We start from the raw sequence: 21194 nt of genomic DNA on the forward strand, positions 1-21194 counted from the left end.
TGGCGTCATCTCGGCGCTTACGACGCCAGAGACAGACGCGGAGCCGCACGACGCCACCTACTGACGCGCAGGGGTACTGCTAACCAAAACTTTTTGGATCCAGTCTGACGCCTGGGGATATTCTAAGGTAAGGAATCTATCACTAACGTGTCTCTTTCAGATGTGATATTACACCAGAAAGTCACAGAGAACTGAACGGCCAAAGAAGCTGTCTCTCCGGACCTGACTGTCAAGGCAATAGTGCTTAGTGAAAGTATGCAATGAGGCCCAAGTGGCCACCTGACAGATGTCTTGCAGAGGGACCCGGCGTCCCAATGCTGTAGTAGCTGCTTTCGCCCTGGTAGAATGGGCGCGCAGCCCAACCGGAGGTTCCTTTTTGGCCAGAGAGTAACAGGCTTTAATGCACAAGACAACCCATCGAGAGATAGTGCGCTTGTGCACAGCCCGGCCTTTCTTGGTGCCCACGTAGCCAACAAAGAGCTGGTCATCCACCCGGAACTGTCGTGTGCGGTTGAGATAGAACGAGAGCGCACGTTTAGGGTCCAGACGTTGGGCCTCTCCTCTTCTCTTGAAGGGTGCGGAGGCGGAAAGAAAGTGGGCAGAGATACAGTTTGCTGGAGATGAAAGGCAGAGACTACTTTAGGTAGAAAGTAGGGACGCGGTCGAAGCACAACCTTGTCCGGATGAATCACCAGGAAAGTGCCTGGAGCTCACTCACCCGCAGAGCAGAGGTGATGGCCACCAGGAAGACAGTTTTCAAAGTCAATAACCGCAAAGGACAGTTAAGAAGAGGCTCAAATGGAGCGCACATAAGATATGTGAGAACCAGGTTCAAGTCCCATTGAGGCATCACCAAAGGAACAGGAGGGAAAAGGTGAGTAATGCCTTTGAGAAATCGATTGACAACTGGGGACTTGAAAATAGAGGGCTTATCAGGCAACCTAAGAAAGGCTGACAGAGCAGAAATGTAGCCCTTGATAGTGCCCAAAGCAGAGCCCTGCTGGGCCAAAAAAAGGAGGAACAATAGGACCTCAGAAAGAGGGGCAACAAGAGGATCAACAGATTTGCTGTGCACCATGCCACAAATTCTTTTCACCAACAGGCGTATACCGTGTTAGTGGAGGGATTCTTGGCTGCCAGAATCACATTACAGACCTCGGGAGGCAAGTTAGGGGCATAACAAACACCCCCGCAGCCCCAGCGGTGCGGGGGGGGCCCCCAGTCTTCAGAAAGTGAAGGGGGCCCCCCCTCAGCTCTTTGGTGAGAGCTGTGATAGAGAGGCTTGCTTTAGACTTGCTTTGCTCTAAAGCAAGCCTCTTTCTCTCTAAAGCAGCCTGCCCTGAGCTGACCGAGCACTGTAGAGAAACAAAGTAACAAGTTACATTGTTTCTCTTCAGTCAGAACCGGGCCGGAAAAGGGATGGGGGCGGGGGCCCTCAGGCCTGTGTCTGTTTGTACCTTATATGACCAGGCACACAAATGCATCTACACACAGACGCTCTCAATATTAACTTGTTTTTTATACTGCACTAAAACCGCACTTATGCCGCTTCTCAGTGCTGTAAATAAGAGATGTGATTGTTAACCCGAACTCTGTTTTCCCATTTCAGAAAAATGGAAGGGTGAGTCTTCTTGTTGACACTTGAACTCTTTAACCCAGAACTTTTCATTTGGTTCGCAGTGAGACTTCAGCTCACTGAGCCATCGTCCCTGCAGCAATACAACCTGTTAGAAAAAACACAAGTATGTGTTGTCGCAAACATCAGTGCATCAGCATCTGATCATCAAAGAGTCCGATTTACATTCATTCACTAGAAATTGCTGCACGAGCTCTGAAACGTGCAGACAGAATGTGTGTGCCTGTGCGATGTAGTTCTATAGCATAAACCTAGCCAAAGGCAGCAGATCGCTGAACAGGGACAAAGGCGATGGTCGACCAGTTAATGTGGGTGGTGTTAGGTGGGCCCCACACGGAACCCAACTGTGCTTAAAATCTGACATTTAAACGGCCCCTATCAAGCCCTTTGTTTATGTCGTTAGCTTTACAGACAATTCTGGTAGAAACAGCTCGTGAATACAGTTATTTTAATTCGCCAGCAACAAGCACTGCCTGTGCCAACACATAGTAAACAATCTATCTGTGAGTAAGCTAAAGTGAATGCATTCTGCATCTGCATCTTGACGAACTATTGCTGCCATGCAAAACAGTGAGCTTCCCTGACCTTTTGTCTGTGAACCCTTCCTTGGAGTTAGTAGCCAATACCGTCCACAGGCATTTACAAAACGGCCTCTGCTGGTGCCGTGCTCGATGACGTCACCTTCGGTGTCCGCCTCTCAGTCTCGTACATTCCTGTGATCTCGTTCTCGAGAGGAATGTGGCTCCCCTTCATTCCGTGGGCGACTGTTCTGCAGATGACAGCAGAATTTATCAACAAGATTTAGAAACCGACCTGAACTCCGGAGAATGCCTACATCGCTGCCCATACTTCCGCTGGGGGTTTGTTGCAATCCCAAAATAAAACGGATCACATTTATATTAATTCCATGTAAAATCCCACTGTAATAACTTTATTTTGTCCTTGCTTGTTTAAGGTGCAGTATAAAGTTGCAGCCATTTCGGGTGGAACGTGGAGCAGTTTATTTATTTAGTTTCTCTAGCTTTATATCGCCTTCATAACTGTCACAGAATGTTTAATATCGTCCTAGCAGTAGGAGCTAGAGATGGCAGGGTGCTAAAAGTAGACGAAAGGGGAAAAGGAAATGTGAGAAGTAAAGAGTCATGCCAACCTTAGACTGCCAGCGAAATCACCCTTGGCATGTTTCCCAATTGGCCATAGGGAGTGCATATGGATGAATGATGATACATAGAAGTCCATGGACTGCCCCTTCGTCATTTCTAGGTGTATCCTTGGAGCATGCATCCTGGTGGTTCGTGAGCAGCACATGTTCTACGCTGCGTCACTTCTCACTCTAAGCCTCACGGCTTCTGTTGCGCATCAGTGAATGCTATAGCACACTTATCCAGGCTGCATATAACCTTGGCATGTTTTCCCAGTGGCATCAATGGACCATAGGGAGTGCATATCCGGATGAACGATGATACGTGAGAAGTCCATGGACTGCCCCTTTGTCACTTCTAGGTGCATCCTTGGAGCAACCATCCTGGTGACGGTGAGCAGCACATGTCCTGTGGTGTGTCACTCCTCACTCCAGCCAGGCCTCATGTATGGGCTACCAATCCTCACCAGTAACCCCTAGACACAGTGGTGCTCCTCTGTTGTGCAGGAGTATTCGCTATAGTTATCCAAGCTCCATATAACCATGGTATGCCAAAGGATGTTCTTCAGTATATTCTAATGACCGTTACCAGGCAAAGTAAGTTGGGGTCAGATATACTATTTACAGGTTGCAAAATACTATTTTTGCAACTAGTAAAGAATTTTTAGAACTGACCTTTGTTCTAATCGGCCGGTTCTTTAAATTTCGATCACAGTCGGTTGGAATTTGACCTACCTCATAAATATCAAAGCAGCATCAGAAAGGGGTCTTCAAAGGCCAGGCTTGGTCGGAGAACTGCGCACAGGTAAATGTCTTGGACAAGGCCAGGGAAAGGGTGAAGTTTCCATCTTTCTTATCTGAAGAGCTGCATTTTTATGTAGCAGCATCCATCTTCTATCTGGCTTTCTAGAACCCACCTCTCTAGTGCCTAGGAGCTTTCCAAGAATTTACCCAGCAGATCACACTAACTATGCAAATCTATAAAGGGAAATGGATGAGTTCTCACACATATGATCTCAGCTTTATATACTTGCACTCCCCGTGCAGACGCGTAGCTGAGATGTTAATGTATGATACATTTGTTTATGAGTTTCCTTTAGCTACTATTTTCTTGGGGATAGGTTTGTTAAGGAAGGATGTTGTGATGGTTTGATAACTTAGATACGATATGGGTAGGGGCTTACAGACTTCAAGCACCCACATCTCTGGTTTTGGAAAGGGGCACGCCTGAATTTTCAGGAGAGCTGAACTATTCCAAAGACAGAGTACCACTTACCAGAAGTACATGGTCTCCTAGATTGCATGCAATCACTGTCACAGTCTTTGTGACCTTTGACACAACGGTCTTGCATGATCTCCAGCTATGTTCATACAGAGCTCAGTGGCAATCAAGAAGCCCAGGTTCACACCAGAACATGGGCTTATTATCAAACCCATTATCGCCGCTTTAGCGGCAGTTTGCTGCCGCTAAAGCGACGATAATTTTAACGCCGTTCTTGATAATATGCCTCTTAGTCTGCTTTTAGGTATTTAGGCTCTCTCAATACAAAGAAGGGTGTTTGATATATTTCTTCACTAGCTCTGATATATTGTGCCGTTTTGATTATATTCCTAATTAATTTTGTAACTGCACTAGATTGTACCGACTGTTTAGGAAAATGTATAACATCTCCAAAAATGCAACATGCTATTGGCTCGAAGGTCAGACTGGTTGGAGTTTGTCAAACCTGGCATAGCGGACTTGGTGGGGTGTCACAATTTATTTTTTAAATGTTTTTATAATTGAAAAGGTTGGCTCTGTTCTCAATATCTATCAGATATATATACAATCTCCTCTTCATCAGGCCCTTAGGCTGGTAATAATGTATAGTAAGTTTACCAGATAGGCCATGTCACCAGGGGCACCCTATTCAGGGCCATCTATTCCTTTTACAAAGCATTGTAATTTGGAATCTATCTATCTGGCCAGAATAGAGAAAGAAGGCTTTACATTTTAAGGATCGTATAGTGCAGTAATCTTTGCAATAAAGACAACCGAGGAAAGTTTTTCAGAGCGTACATTGCCAGGATGAATATATTTATTTCACAAAACAGAAAGCAGCTGACACAAGAAGTTTCTGAAAGTAAACAGTTCTTATCAGCATCCTGTTTGCCTTCTGCTCTTTATTCTGATCTACCTGCCATGGTTCGCAAGGGGAGTGCCATGGGTCGCAAGGGGAGAGCCATTGGTAGCAAGGTGTCGCAGGTGCGATCCCTGGCGACATCTAAATGATAGTCCATGGCTGCATCCTTCCTCTTGGTACTTTTCATTGGCTCCTGTCTCTGCTGCAGTGCCTCACTAGGAGCTCCTGCCTCGCAGCTACCACTGACTACTAGAAAAGAGCACAAGCCACCAACCTCTGGAGGGCCTAGGATGACTAGGTGTACTGGATTTGCCAGGACAGTTCAGGTTTTTCACCAGCTGTCCCATTAGATTTCAACAAATTTAGCAAATGTTCTGGTTTTCAGAGAGGGTCGAATAAAGACATGGGGAGGCACGTTTTTATGTGTTTCATGGGCAGTATGGCGGGTCGCTGGCTTGAGAGCTATTGACTGGCATGGAGAATGGGGGGACCCCTCCATGTAGTTTGCAGGGGGGCCCCCTCAAGTTTCGTTATACCACTGAGGCAAGTCAAATGGAATCAGCTGTCGCCGCTCAATCTCCACGCAAGGAGGTGGAGGCTGGACAGGTTCGGGTGGAGGACCGTCCCCTGTTGCTGCGACACGACAAGAGATCCTCCCGAAGAGGCAGTCGGATCGGGTGATCCACGCTCACACTGAGTAGCTCGGGACACCAAACTCTTCGAGCCCTGTCCGGTGCCACAAGAATGACTTGGGCCCGGTCGCGCCTGATCTTCAGCACTCTGGGCAGAAGTGGTATAGGTGGAAAGGCGTACAACAGACCGCAACTCCACTGGCGACGAAAAGCGGCACCTAGCGAGTGCCGCCTTGGAAACTCGAACGCGCACAACTGCTGACATTGCGTGTTCTCTTCGGTGGTGAACAGATCTAACCAAGGTTCTGCCCACTGCTGAAAGAGACCTTGCACCACCTCCGAGTGAAGACGCCATTGGTGATCCAACATGCACCTTCGGCTGAGTTCGTCCGCCCTGGCGTTCAGGGAACCTGCCAGGTGTTGAACCACCAAGGAAATTCCTTGACGTTCCAGCCACATCCAGAGACGTAGAGCCTCCTGACATAGGGTCCACGACCCCACCCCGCTTGTTGTAGTACCACATGGTGGTGGTGTTTTCTGTGAACACCTGCACTACTCTCCCCTTGACAGAGAAAAGGAATGCTTTGAGTGCAAGTAGGATCGCCCTGAGCTCCAAAAGGATGATATGGAGCTTGGACTCTGCCGGAGACCAAAGGGCTCTGATCTCCGCCTCTCCTATGTGGCCGCCCCATCCCAGGAGGGACGCGCCCGCCACTACTGTGTGCTCCAGTTGGGGAAGGGAGAGGGATCTACTGCTGACCCAACGCTGGTTCGTGAGCCAACAAAGCAAGTCCTGTGCAGTGCCCTCCGAGATCTGGACATAGTCAGACAGGTTTCCCTGATGCTGCGTCCACTGGAACTTCAGGTCCCACTGCAGAGCCCGCATATGCCATCTGGCATGATAGATCAGCAGGATGCAGGAGGCCATAAGGCCCAGCAGCCTCAGGGTCTTCCTGACCGAAACCCAGGACCAGGGCCGAAAGATCGTAATCATAGCCCGAATGTCCCAGACTCGCTGTTTGCTGCTCCGATGAAGAGGAGCTTCTGAGAGGGAATCAGGTGCGACTTCGACACGTTGATGGAAAACCCCAGCAAATGCAGGAGGTCGGCCGTAGTCTGGAGGTGGGAGACGACTGCCTGGGGCGAGCCAGCCTTCAACAGCCAGTTGTCGAGATAGGGGAAGACTGAAACCTCTGATCTGCGCAGATGAGCTACGACCGCCGCCATCAGTTTCGTGAACACCCAAGGGGTGCTGGTAAGGCCGAAAGGGAGCACGGTGAACTAAAAGTGCTCGTGGCCCACTGTGAACCGTAGGTAAAGCCGGTGGGCTGGCAGGATGGGGATATGAAAATAAGCATCCTGCAAGTCCAACGATACCAGCCAGTCTTGCGGGTCTAGGGCAGACAAGACCTGAGCAAGTGTGAGCATCTTGAACTTCTCCTTCCGGAGGAAACGATTGACATTCTGGAGGTCTAAGATAGGGCGCAGACCTTTGTCCTTCTTCGGAACCAAGAAGTAGTAACAACCACAACCTACTTTTGGCGTCGGAACGCGCTTGATGGCCCCTTTGGCCAAGAGGGCCGTAACTTCCTTCTGGAGAAGTGCCAAGTGTTCCCCCAACATGCGTTGGTACTGAGGTGGCATGGCTGGAGGGGTAGATTCGAAGGGGAGGGAGTAGCCCCTGCGGACTATTTGCAGAACCCACCTGTCCGAGGTTATGGAGCGCCAGTGGGGAAGGTGATGGCAAATCCTGCCACCCACTGGCGTCAGGTGGGCCTGAAACACCGGACTAGGAAGGTTTAGAGGCGGCAGGGGAGGTGGTGGACTGACCCGTCCGCTGTCCCCGGGATCCACCACGACGGGTCCCACGTCCGCGGCTGCGCTGAGACTGTGGCTGCGCAGCCTTGCGCGTCCGAAAAGAACACGCCTGGGCGCCCCGACCTTGACCTCGGAAGGACCCAAAAGCAGACCCAAGGGAGTACGCGTGGTGGCGAGACCCAAGGACTGGGCCGTAGCCTGAGAGTCCTTAAAGCGTACCATGGAGCTATCCGCCTTATCACCAAATGGCGTGTACCATCAAAGGGCTTATCCAACAGGGTATTCTGGACATCCCCAGAGAAGCCAGTAGTTCGGAGCCAAGCATAACGACAGAGCGCCACAGTTGTGGAAAGTGCCCTACCAAGAGAATCAGCTGTGTCAAGCCCACAACGAATAGTACATTTTGCAGCATCTCTCCCTTCGGTAATGGCTTGGGAGAGAACCGCCTGTGCTTCCACAGGGCACTGAGGCAGCACCTGTGCCACAGTGTCCCACACAGAATGGGAATAGCGGCCTAGCAGGCATGCAGTATTCACCACCCGCAACCCAGAGCTGGCAGATGTGAAAATCTTTTTCCCAAATTGCTCCAGTTTCCTAGATTCCTTGTCTGGAGGAGCAGAAGGGAACGCACTCGGCGAGGCAGAAGCCTGGACAACCAGACTCTCAGGTGTTGTGTGAGAAAGCTGGGATCGCCAGACGCCAGGCGATGGCGGCACGCCACACCCTTGTCTACCAGAACTCCTGTGTTAGGTTTTATCCAGGTGCCCAACAGGATATCAGTAAGCGCTTCATTGAAGGGCAGTAACGGCTCCGCAGAGGAGGACTGCGGCTGCAGGACCTCAGTCAGGAGACTGGTCCTGATAGACACAGAAGGGAGCTCGAGGTTAAGAGCCTCAGCCGCCCTACGCAACACCACTGAAAAAGTCCAAACCTCCTCCGTGGCCACAGAAGAAGGGGACAGAGTACCAGGGTGTGGAGAGAAATCCAGATCCACTGGACCCTCCACATCGCCTTCCCATTCAGGCTCATCCTTGCATTGGGCCGCAAAAGTATCCTCAGACCCCTCCCAGTACTCCCCTTCGTCCACTGGTTGCTGAAGAGGCCAGTAAGGACGAGGTGCCCTGGGAAATGGGATAAACTCCCCTCCAAGAAATGGAAGGGGAGGGTAAGATACCAGTCTCGGTTCTGCACTGCCTGGCCTCAGCGGCAGAGCTGAGGCCCGAGCCAAGGCCGGAGCCGAGGCCGGCGGCGCCGCAGGGTATGGTGCCGGCGTAGCCGAGGCCAGAGGCGGCGGCACACCCTTCCGACGGATCCGCGGGGGCCAGAAGGCGCTCCGGAAGGACCCGGCGGGGCAAACAAATGGCACAAGGCCGACATGAAGGCCTGCACCTCGTCCGAAGTCGCATACTGCCCCAGAAAGGGTGGGTAGGCCGCAGGGATCAACGAAGACTCCAAGGGAGCCACGGGGGAGTCACCGCCCGCCCCTTCCACGCGTCCCGCAACCGGTGAGGGGTAGAGGAAGAGCGATGTCGCCTAGACTTACCTGTCCCCAATTCCGACGAGCGATGCTGATGGCTCCGCGACCGGTCCCTCGACCTCCCACAGGAGCGGAACCTCGATCGGCACCAAATCGATTGTCGGACCTCTAACAACTTTTGGGAACGTTCTCACAAAGCTTTCGGCGCCATGGCCTGACAATCGGGACACGCCTCAGGGTCATGGGCGTGCCCCAAGCAAAAGAGACACACGTCGTGAGGGTCCGATACTGACATGTTTCGACAGCAGGCCCTACAGGACTTAAACCCGGGCATTCCTATTGCACCAGGAGTCAAGTACACGACAAAACAAGTTGTCAGAATCCAAGTTAAAACTTTTAACTGGGGTACCGCTCTCTCTCGGACCTGCGCTGCTGCGCGGAAATATAAAGAAATTATGTCTGTGCGCGTGGGCGCGTCTAAGTAGCTCTGACAACGTCATCTCGGCGGCTACGACTCCAGCGACGTATGCGGAGCCGTACAACGACGCCTATCGACGCGCAGGGGTACTGCTGATGAAAACTTTCCAGATCCAGTCTGACGCCTGGGGATATTCTAAGGTAAGGAATCTATCACTAACGTGTCTCTTTCAGATCCGTCTTTTAAAGAAGAAGCTAGTAAAGAGGACTTCATTCCTCATCATCTATTTGCACAGAAGTGACACCGCTGGATTTCCAATCATCCATTTGCACAACAATGGACGTCCTTTTTTGCCTTCTCCCTACTTAAAACAACTTTTCAGGGAGTTCCATTGTCTCGTTTCCCCAGCAAAACAAAGACCTATACAAAGGCATTGCCTGTTTGGGTCCGACAGGGCCATGGGCCAGAACCTTTGTTCAACAAACTTGCATGGTAAGATAAAAATTACGTGCATCAATCAACACCTATACTGCCAGCCCTTACAATCACACCCAAATATAGATGACCCAAACACTGGCATAGCATTCACACAATACCTACACCCAAGCTCATGCACATCCCACAAACTACCATGCACCATCAAGCTACTGAACACACATGCCAATTCATGCTCATCAACACTGGTTCTGCAGTACTACACGCACCACACATTGCAGACCTTCTCACCTGTTACAAGAAAAAACATGTTTTACCCCATCATATTCACACATCCTAGATGTACTTTTCCCACAGGCTACAGCATTCATTGTGTCAACAAGGCACATAAGGGTGCATGCCTTGCTGTCATCCATAAGCCCTCCTGGTCTTGCACCTTAGGCGAGCAGGTAACACAAATCCATGGAGCTGCTGACATGCCATTTTTACCCCACTGAAGTTCAAACCACGACCTTCCATCTCATTTCCAGGCCTCCCAGTCAGAACAAGGACATAATTGATTAATTCATAGATCTCACCACCTTGTCAATCTGACATGCACACACCACCTTCTTGGGTGGCTTTAGCCTTCCGGACAACACATGTTTTTGAAAAGAAAAAAAAAAAAGAATAAAACAAGAAACACCCTATTCAACCTCATTAATACACTCAATGTAGTATAGCCTATCACACAACCAACACACTACAAAGGTCACATCCTTGACCTTGTCTTGCCAACATCATGAACAATCCAATGTAAAGCACCCCTAACTCTGAATTGAACCTAGTCCTTTGGCTTCTACATCTCCATGCATAGCATCCTACAAACGAACCAAGGTCAACACAAAAGAGAAGACAAGATCTTCACATAATTTAAACATTTCTCCATAGACTTAATGCTTGAACTGATCTCCCACCCTATTAACTTAACATCCAATGCCAACACCCTTCTAAATAACTTCCAATATTTTTTTGGGGAAAACTATGTGAACATCCACAGCCCAATTATAACATGCAAGCGCAAGCCAAAACCTTTAGTAACTTGGCACTATAAGGACTTTGATGATAATAAACAATACCTCCGCAAGACGGGAAAGAAAATCAAGCACTGCTTCAACCCCCTGCCAGACCTACCCATTCCTCACTCCATAGAAAAGTAAAATGCCAATAACCTCTTCTTCAGTGACAAAATACAGAACTGATATCACATAAACACAAAGCCTGCTTCAATTCTTATACCCTTCAAGTAGAATCCTGCAATAGTCAGCCTCAAAACCATCTCTCCCACATCTCCCCAAGATACTCAAAGCCACTTCTTATGAAGAGGTCTTTCAGTTGTCCATCATCAACACTCCCCCTTGGGATCCTCTCTTACCTCTATTTACCATTATCATTACCTTCCCTCACACAAGGGATCTTCCCACAAGCACTCAAGACTGGCTGGGCCTCCCACTCCTTAAGAAACCTACACCAGACCCTAATCACCTCGCTAACTACTAGCCGATCACTCACTTATCATTCATCTGGAAGATCACTGAAAAAGAAGCCTATTTTCAACTCTAAGACCACATCCACGCCAACCATCTAGTTTACGACTACAAGTCTGGCTTCCGGTCACGCTGCAGCACAGATACTGCAACCTTATACATCATAGACAATGCCCTGATGAAGATAACCCCTGCCTCCTGATATTGCTTGATCTCAGAGCTGCCTTCGATACTTAAGTCTCAAATGAGATTCACCAGAAATTTCATTTACTGGTTCTCGTTTTACCTTTTCAACCGACACCAGTTTGTTCACATGGGCACCGCCAGGTCACAGAAAATCCCTATCACATTTGGAGTCTCCCTGGGTTCCATCCATACAGTCTCCTATCATACTCAACCTTTACATGGAGCAGCTTGGTGCCTGCTCACAGAGGAAAACATAGCGGCTTCAAGGTTCACCAATATACCCAGAATACACAACTCTACTTGAAAATGTCCTCAGTTTCAGACATCCAAACATGTCAAACGCTACTTGCACATCATTCAGACCTGGATGTCCTACGCTTACCTGAAGCTTAACCTAAACAAGAGAGAATTACTGTTTATACCCTAGAGCAATAAACAAGACCCAGTATATACCTTGCTCAACAACATGAACCTCGATGGCTGTGAACCACAACTTTCACCAAATTCCAAGACAGCCTGGTACCAGCTCTCTCTTCTAAAGAAAGGCATATAGGTTCTTCCAGATAGCAACTTCAGAAATATTGTTTGAACCCCTGTACTCTCACATCTAGATGGTAGTAATGCCCTACTCCATGGCCTCCCAAACTCCACAATGGCAACCCTTAAGAATATCCTACAGGCAGCAGCACATCTCATCCACGGCCTGATGAAATAGGATCACATCACCCTCATTCTGATGGAACTCCTTAGGCTCCCCTTGATGGCCCACACTATTTTCAAACCCAGCTGCATCATTTACAAAGTTACAACAACCAGCATGTCTGCTAATCTTGCAGACAAGCTTGCCATCTCTGCATCTCAGAGCACCCATGTACCCAGGACACCACTAGAATGCAAACTTAGAAGAGTATTAAATTCCCTTTTGGCTAGTTTTGCACTATAAAATTATCATATAAATACAGCATCAATAGATCATCTGGGACTCTAGGAACTTTGAGAGGCCTCGGGTACCTACCATTGTTTTAAACAAATTGTAAACAAGACAGTGAAAAGGCTATCACTAGTAGAAGATAAGGCGATGCTCACAGAAAAGGCCCATGGATGGTTTGTTGTCCACAGCTACGATAAGTCCTCTCCACAACCATACTTAGGAGTGGGTTTTAATAGGAGGAAAAAAGAAAAATACCTTCACTCCAGATTGGGTATTTTACCATCATTACTGCATCTTCCCCCTTGGAAGCGACCCACGGGTCAGACAATATGCCGCTTATGTGAGGATGCCAATAAAAGTATATTACACCTATTGTGTATCTGCCGGGATCTACAGGCTGAACGGCGACAGTCACTGAAGCCGCTCTTTGTAAGTAAGGGTATAAGAACCTGCAGACAAGCTAGCGTGTCGCCTTGTTCAATTCATGGAAGCGGCAGGGACAAAAGCTCTGTCGTCAAGCGACCGGAACGCTTTATCTCTGCCTCCAGATGCCTCTTAAAGTGTCACATTACAGCGAAAATCACATTTTTTGGTTACTCCTCACCCGGATGATACAGGCTCAAGCAGGACAGTCAACAGCAATTTACCATCGTTGCTGTTACAAATCGACCGATCATGGAACAGACACTCTCCCATTGAGAACTGAGCCCTGTTTTTTATCTCACGGTCCGTGCCAACAATTACTGACAACTGCTTTACTCTTGTTAATACAATTCATGAAAGTTTTATGATATGTTTTCTTTTTCTTTAAAAAAACAAAAATCTGTTTTAGAATATGATCTCTGCTGCTATGCCGCTTTTAATATGGAAATTGTAAAGGTTTTAACTAACCAAGCAATACATTATTACTTACTTGCATATAAATACATGCAAAGCAACCCTGTTGTTAGACACCAGCCAAAATAGGTTCTCAAGCAGCTTGCCGGGCTGAGTCCACCAAAGAGGACTTTCAAAGACTTCAGCAATGAGAACAAGCATTGGCATAGCCAATAGGTCTCGCCTTTGGGACCCTATAAATGTTTAGCCATGCAGCACATTATCCTGGGTTTGAAGAGCTATACAAGTACTACATACTGGGTCATGCAGTCTGATCAGGCAGAGCTAAAAATGCAAAAAAAAAAATTCATGTGCAACAACCAAGCCAGGAATGCGGCACATGTTCTGCAGGCACTTAGAGAAAGCACAGAACAAATGGGGGCATAGAAGCCAGACACGTTAAGCAAAACGTAGCGTTTAATGGTTTAGCTGTTTCATTCCACCACAGCCCCTTAAAAACATTTAAAGTTGTTCTAAAGTCAGAGTGAGGAATTCTCTCAGCTGAGCTCCAAGCAGATCCAGCATCGTCACAGAACCAGCTTACTACTTTTTCAATTCAGTTTTTTTTTTTGCATCATTCTGCTTGGCAGGGGAGTGAGGAGGGGAGAAGAGGGACTGTAAAACCACACTCGCTGGGAGTCTCTGAGTCTCAGATAACAAAGAGTAGTGTGGTCAGAGATAAGGAATGGATATTCTCTGTTCTTTTCATTGTGTTCGAAGCCGCAACCTGCCCCCAAGGCATTGATGAACAAGGTGAGGCGCTGGAAGCGAGACCTGCTCTACTTTTCATGTATTGCATGACTTGGTATCTTCTGACTGAAGTCCCTTCAAGGCAGTTTTTGCTGTCTAGATTTCAATGTATACTTCTTACCTCAAGTGGGCTATTCTTCCAATTTGTCTGCAGCCTGGTTCTTGCCAGTGACTTTCTTCCCAATACTACTTACCTTCACCCCATGACCCAGATGTTTGCTTTACGTTCTTTCAGCTCCACTCTAATCCAGTAAAGCTTGTGTTTGTAAATGCTGTGCCATGGAAAAATAGTTCTGTGGTCGCTTAGTTGGGTGACTGTATTTCATTTTTTTTTTGTTTAGCATTGTGCGCTAAAGAGGCAAGTACTTAAGAGGTAATTGACAAAGATTATACAAGTACAGGGTCATGAGGTACTGTTTCGACTCATAAATATGAAAGGGTTTGCAATAGATAACCGTTCTTATTGTATTAATACATTTGATTTGATTGTACCTGTTATTTATGCATAGCTATATTATCCTTTTTCTTGCACTGAACCTACTTTTCAAGGACAAAGATGGGCTCTGTTTCCAAACGCCCCCAGTTTCTAAAATGGACTTTAAAATTGCAATGAGTTATTATCCGTTATAATCTGACCTAACAGATTTGTCACCGGTAGCTGGCTGTTAAATTATTGTAATCTCTAACATTCACAGTTGCTTTTAAATGTATTTTCAAAATGTAAATAACGTAGACGCTGCATTAGATTTACGCTGGCATGATCTGTAAATTACATGTCATAAGTAGCACGATTTAAAAAAACACGAATAAGTTAAAGTTTCTCTTAACTCTAGTAGTATATAATAAATGTGTTTAATTTATTCTTTGTATTATGTATATATATATTTAGATTCTTCAAAAGTCAGGAAAAGTCCTTTTTAACACCATTATTACATTGCTATGGTAGCAACGTTTGAATAATGTATAGTCTGCTCTCGTAGTGCTTCCTGCAGTCAACTGACTTTTCACCTGGTTCAGCTTAAGTTGTGCTATGGTATTGTGTGCTAGTCGTGTTTTTGGTTATGTTCTACTCTTGAGTTATGGGGTTGACTGAAGTTACCGCGCATATCCCAGTTAAATGACCCGACTATAATTCAGTTTATACGACGCATCTCTGCAGTGCTGGATGGTTACAATGTGTTCTGTCAAATGTTTTCTTTTGGAAATGTGTGTTTATTGCCACCTATGCGGTAGCACACATTGCTGTTCCGGGACTAACCTTTGGGGTCTTATTCACTTATCAGCATCCACACATAACAAATACAGCCAGAGTAGCAGCAGAAAGCTGTAATTGTTTACACCAGAAGAATGTGATCATCGTTAGCTGAGTAATACAGATGATGACTTGTGGTACACAAGTGGTGCCACTTTTTAAAGCAAAGATACACCCTGCTGCTGTGCATTATTTATGGATTTTAACAATGTTGCTTGGCATATACAACATCTTCGTTAATAGAAAGGAGTGGCTGCGTTTCGATATAAACCAATTATAAAGTGAATCTGGGAAATGAAATCTCGGCAGGGTTATTTTAAAGTCCAGCTCGTCACAAGCTGGGATCATGCTGAAGGTACTCCCAAAAAAAAAAAAGAAAAAAAAGAGTGGTGCGAGCGCAAGCCCGCTGTAATGAATGCAGCCGCCGATGCACGCGAAAGTGAAAGCTGTGGCCGCAGTAACCTGATCCGCGATGAGGAATGCAGCGCACCGCTGCTCGCTCCAGAGAGCCTTAAGCCGTGGGAGTTAACTTTTGGAAGAAAGGCGGGACATGCTGCCATCTTTGGCCATTTGTGTGCTTTCATTACTGAAAGCAAAATGCAAAGGCCAATAGAATATGTGGGAGTTAACTAACTCCCACTGAGAAATTTAGGAACAGTGTGGAGTGCTCACAAGAAGCCCCCCATCGAGGAGCGCATGTGCGCTGCGCTAGACTCGACCTAAAAAGGAAATCTTACACATAAGTACAGAACTCATTCTAACACTGTCAGGAGCATTGCCTTAATAACCTCATGCAGTCGTGCCTAAGACACCAGAAAAGATGCACAGTTTAATTAAACTGAGCTCTGTCCAACTGTACGAAAGTTCTGTTTAATACACATATTCACTATTTACAAGTTCAGATACCAACTTAAGTAAGTTATCTATATAAAAACACAACTCTAGCAAGTGTATAAATATTACTGGGACGTAATGTGCTACCTAAACGACTACTGGAGAAATACTCTGCCACATAACACATCTCACTGAGGTTACTCAAGTAACATCCACTTACTCAACAAATTCACCACACTCGTTTATTTGCACAACAAACGCGTATCAAACAAGAGGCAAATACACTACATTCACCCCGAAATAATCACTATCATCGTCACTTTGAACAGCTATAAAATCCCGCACCCGTTTCGGAGTGCTTACGCTAGGTGCCTTGAGGATCAAGTTTAAAAGGGGTGGCCCTGGTGATCAATTTTGAGGCCAACAGTATTGAGGTCTTGAACAATTGCTCAATTGAAACAACTGGTACCAGGTAACCATTCTCTGCCTCATCACTGGCCCAAACAGTGTGCGGAGGTTTCCTCAAAATGGTAGAACCCAATTCTATGAAGAGGAAGAATCCAACAGTGTAAAATTATCTCTATTCATTTCCAGGTGTCTAATGGTTGGACTAAATTAAAATCAAAAGTATTTATAATCATTTGAGAACAACATAGAAAGACAATCAGCAAAGACAGGGAAGAAAAAGGGATGAAGAGAGCCCAGACAGCAAGGAATAGATTGTTAAAGCCAATATTAAAGACACAGTTGCTGTAATGGAAAGGCACACATACTGAAGAGTTAAGAGGGGAGGAAAGACATGATCACCCTAGTGGATTTACAATGAATGTAGTACTCATCATAACAGAAGGGCTTAAAATATTAATGGCAAATGATGAAAACTTAGTAGGAGTAGTTCGGATCTCCTTCACAAAACATATGCATGGCAAAAAAACAGAGCTGAAGAAGGTGTTCTAGATCCCGAGGGCACACCCTATGAATGACAGAGTGAGAGCTTGCGGTTTCTTAAAACTTGTAGTCTGTACCATTCGAGTAATGTGTAATAGTCAATGATTCCTAGAGAATTAGAGTAAAGGATTTGCGAGCCAGATAACCAGTTTAAAAGCAAATCTATCATGGATTGGAAATGACTGTAAGGATAGAAGTAATGTGGATGAAGTGGTAACCAAACGGGCAAGCAGCTGCATGGAGGCCTGCCTTCAGGAAAGTTAGTTTAACCATACATATTTCAGTGAGAAGAACATTCTCATAGTCCACCTTGGACAAAACCAGAGCTTGTACTGCTGACTGGAAGACAGCCTTTAGGAGGAAACCTTCAGCAACCTATGCTGATACAGAATGTATAATTACCTCAAACTTCATCACATTTGTTATGTTATGTTATGTTAAGGTGATTTCTAAAGTGCACGATTACCCGAAGGTGTCCTGGTGCTGAAACACTTCTCTCAAGACAAGGCCAGGGCAGGCGGGATTATTTATCAAAAATCCAGGTCTTCTAGTCCTTTCGGAAACTTAACAGATTCTTTGCATTTCTCAGGTGGAATGGGAGCTCATTCCAGGCCTTTGCGGCACAGAAGGTAAAGCTTCGACCACCCCAGTGGGCTTTTTTTATTGGCGGAACAGCGATCAATTTTGCTTCTGAAGATCGAAGCGTGCGCATTGGTTTGTACCATAGGAATTGGCTTTTGAGGTGGTCAGATCCCTCTCCATGCAATGCCTTGAACACCATGCATAGTGATTTGTACTGAACCCAAATTCTAACCGGGAGCCAGTGCAGTTTTTTTTATCACATTGGAGATCGAGGCAAATTTTGGGGTACCAGTAAGAAGTCTAGCCGCGGCATTTTGGAGCATCTGGAGCTTATGCAACAGCTTTTGCTGGATGTTTAAATATAAACTTTTGCAATAGTCCAGCCTTGATAAGACCAAGGCCTTGACCACTGTTTTGCGACCATCAAGCGGTAGGAGGTTTAATACTTTTCTCACTATTCTTAAAACGTACCTTGTTTTAGAAACAACCGCATTGACCTGAGCTCCCATAGAGAGTTTCTCATCTAGCAGTATCCTCAAATGTTTTACTTTTTTTGCTGGAATGGGGAGGGACCCCATTGAAAACGGCCACCACGAAGGGGTCCAAAAACTAGGGTTGTTTCCAAACAACATCACCTCGGTTTTATCCGAGTTCAGCCTCAGGCAGTTACCTGCCATCCATCGTCCAACTTCTTCCATACAAGATTGGAAACGGCTATCCAGCCCGGTTTCTTTGCCAGGTAATAGTGCTACCACAATTTGTGTATCGTCTGCATACGAGGTGATCCCAAACCCGAACGCCCTAATGACTGGCACCAAAGTTGAAACATATACATTAAAAAGAGTCGGGCTAAGGGACGACCCCTGTGGGACGCCACATGGCAGTGAGAAAGGTTTTGATTGAGATTTCCCCAATGCTACTATCTGGCTTCTGTCGGCTAGAAATAAATTCAGCAACTCCCAAGCTTTGTCAACTACACCGCATTGTTTTAAACGGTCCATCAACCTCCCATGATGGACAGTATCAAATGCGGCTGAAAGATCTAACAGGATCAGGGCTGCCCTACCTCCCTGATCCAGAGCTGATCTGATCTCCTCTGTGGCTTTTATCAGGGCCGACTCAGTACTGTATCCTTCTCTGAAACCATGTTGGGAAGAGTCCAGCACTTGTGCTTTCTTCAGGAATGTACTGAGTTGTCTATTCATCGCCTTTTCCACCATCTTCGCGGGAAGAGGAAGGCGGGAGATAGGCCGAAAGTTATTGGAGTCTTGTGGGTCAAGGCTGGGCTTTTTTAAAAGAGGTAGAATGGAAGCCATCTTCCAAAGTTTAGGAAAATTTCCATATTCATACATACCGTTAAAAATAGGGGTGAGACAGCATGCAATAGGGACAGGGGCCAGTTTAATAATTTTCAAAGGGCATGGGTCCAGTGGTGAACCGGATTTTGCACCAGATAACAGGTCCCAGGTATCCTGCACCGTCAAAGGGTTAAAAACCTTCATTGTTACCAATGGAAAATTTGTGTGTTTCAAATCAATATCTTCAACCGGGGCAACTTTATTTTGGTCAGCGAGGACAGAAAAAATATTAGTGACCTTTGTTTGAAAGAACGTGGCGATCTCTTCACAGAGCTCAGGGCTAGACTGGATCATGGAAGGTCTCAGAGTAGCCAGCTTGGAGACCGTATAAAAGAGCTCTCTAGAGGAGTTCTTGGCCGATTCTATTTGAGATGAGTAATATGTCTGTTTGGCCAGCCGAACCTCTTGCTTATATCTTTGCAAGCTGGCTTTATATGGTTCCTTATCAGTGTGTAGGTACCCTTTCCTCCAATTCCGCTCCAACTGTTTACACATACACTTATGTTTTTTTATTTCAACTGTGTACCAAGGGGCCAAGGGAAAAGCTCTTTTCGTAATAATACATTTTCGAGGGGCTAATTCCTCGCATACATGCGAGAGCCATTTAGTGTATGATGCTACTGCTTCTTCAGTGCCCGGTGCTACATGGCCAACTGAAGTGGTCAGGGCTTCATGCAAGGTACGCGCATCAACCCTATTCCAGGCTCTGCTTTCGATCTGTTCTCTGGAGTCCCTACCTTTAAACTTCTGACTCTCCAAATTCAAATCAAATAGAGCCGCCGCATGATCAGACCAGACCAGGGGCAGTAGTCCCACAAAAGACAACCCTGGGTAATTAGAGAAAACACCATCCAAAGTATGACCCGCTAGATGGGAGGGTCCTCTCACATACTGTGAGAGCTCTGCGGCGTCCATACATTCCAATAATCTAGCTGTCTCCGGGTCATTGGGGAGTTCGAGATGGAAGTTAAGGTCACCCAGAATAGTGTATGAATCACACAGAAGGGCCTCTTCCAGTAAATTCCCCAGGGAAGGGAAAAAAGCATGTCTAGCTCCTGGAGGCCTATAGAGTAATGTGCCCTTGAGGGAGTGAAGATGTGTTAAGCGGAGGTTAAAAGCAAGTGCTTCACAAGTAGGCAAATTTATTGGTTTAAAAATTCCATGAATAGAATTGTGATAAATAATAGCCAACCCGCCTCCCCTCCAGTTTGGTCTGTTAAGGACCTTGCACTGGAATCCCGGTGGGGTGGCTTTCACCAGATCCGGACCGGAGGCTTCGTCCATCCATGTTTCAGTGATGAAAGCTACCTTTATACCATTGTCCTCAATCAGGTTAGCGCATTCAATGCTATGTTTTACCAATGATCCTAGCGTTCATCAAAATACATTTAATACTTGTAGCCAGAGAACCAGCCAGAGTATTTTGGACCTTCTTAGTTTTAATCTGTTGATAAAATATGTTAGGGAACACCCTATTACAATTCAAACAGGGCCCACTTGGCATAGAAAGCCCAGAATCCATGGCCCAGCAGAGGCAATCAGCATTGTTAAATGTCCCCTTCAGCTCCAATAATGCCTCTCTAGAATAGGCGTAATCTATATTCTTATGTGCCGTCACAGATCCAGGGTTTGGGGCGCTGTGCGCGGCCCGAGCGCGGACGGGCGCAGACGGGCTTGCCTTGGGCGCGCCCGCACCAGCGTCTCCCTAAATAGCCCGGCGTCTAAAGAACTTGGCAGCTAACCTAGCTTCCCCCAAGATGGCCGCCTCTGTCAGCCCTCAAAGCACGCCGACGCCGTGAGAGACTGCTCAGGTGTCAGCGCGCTGGTGATCATAAAAATGCCCCAAATGTTAAAAGCATCCAAAGTATTTAAAATCACAGCAATATAATAAAGCCCTTCAAACATACAAAAGTTTAAAAAGATTTCAGGAAATACACGATATTCCTCTGTGCAAAAACACAAATTAAAATACTTAAAGTAATATGATCCCGCTGTCAGGAGCCCTCGCTCTGTTCTAGAATCTGTAGTCCCGCTCTCCCGGCTCAAGCCTCAGGAGAAGTGTTAGCAGTGTTGTGCTTGCAGTCCTGTTTAAAACCACACTAGTGTTTACTGAGGAGATGTTTATCACAGAGAATCTCTGTAAATTTAGCCAAAATAGGGACAGAAGTTATTGAGTAGAAATCATGGGGATCAGTGGTGGCTCTTCATAGCAGGGGTTTTCCTTACCAAATACTTAAGCAACTAGAAGTTTTTATGTTACATACCCTAAGA

The 21194-nt window shown here is 46.5% G+C and overlaps 1 protein-coding gene across 3 annotated transcripts in view; it reads right to left on the reverse strand.

Moving 5' to 3' along the window:
- Positions 1-21194, reverse strand: part of LOC146801783 (E3 ubiquitin-protein ligase TTC3-like) — a 1211260-nt gene that overhangs the window by 238197 nt on the left and 951869 nt on the right. The gene's annotated exons all lie outside the window — the stretch shown is intronic.

Source organism: Triturus cristatus, chromosome 8 (assembly GCF_964204655.1).
Source record: "Triturus cristatus chromosome 8, aTriCri1.1, whole genome shotgun sequence".
Taxonomy (NCBI): domain Eukaryota; kingdom Metazoa; phylum Chordata; class Amphibia; order Caudata; family Salamandridae; genus Triturus; species Triturus cristatus.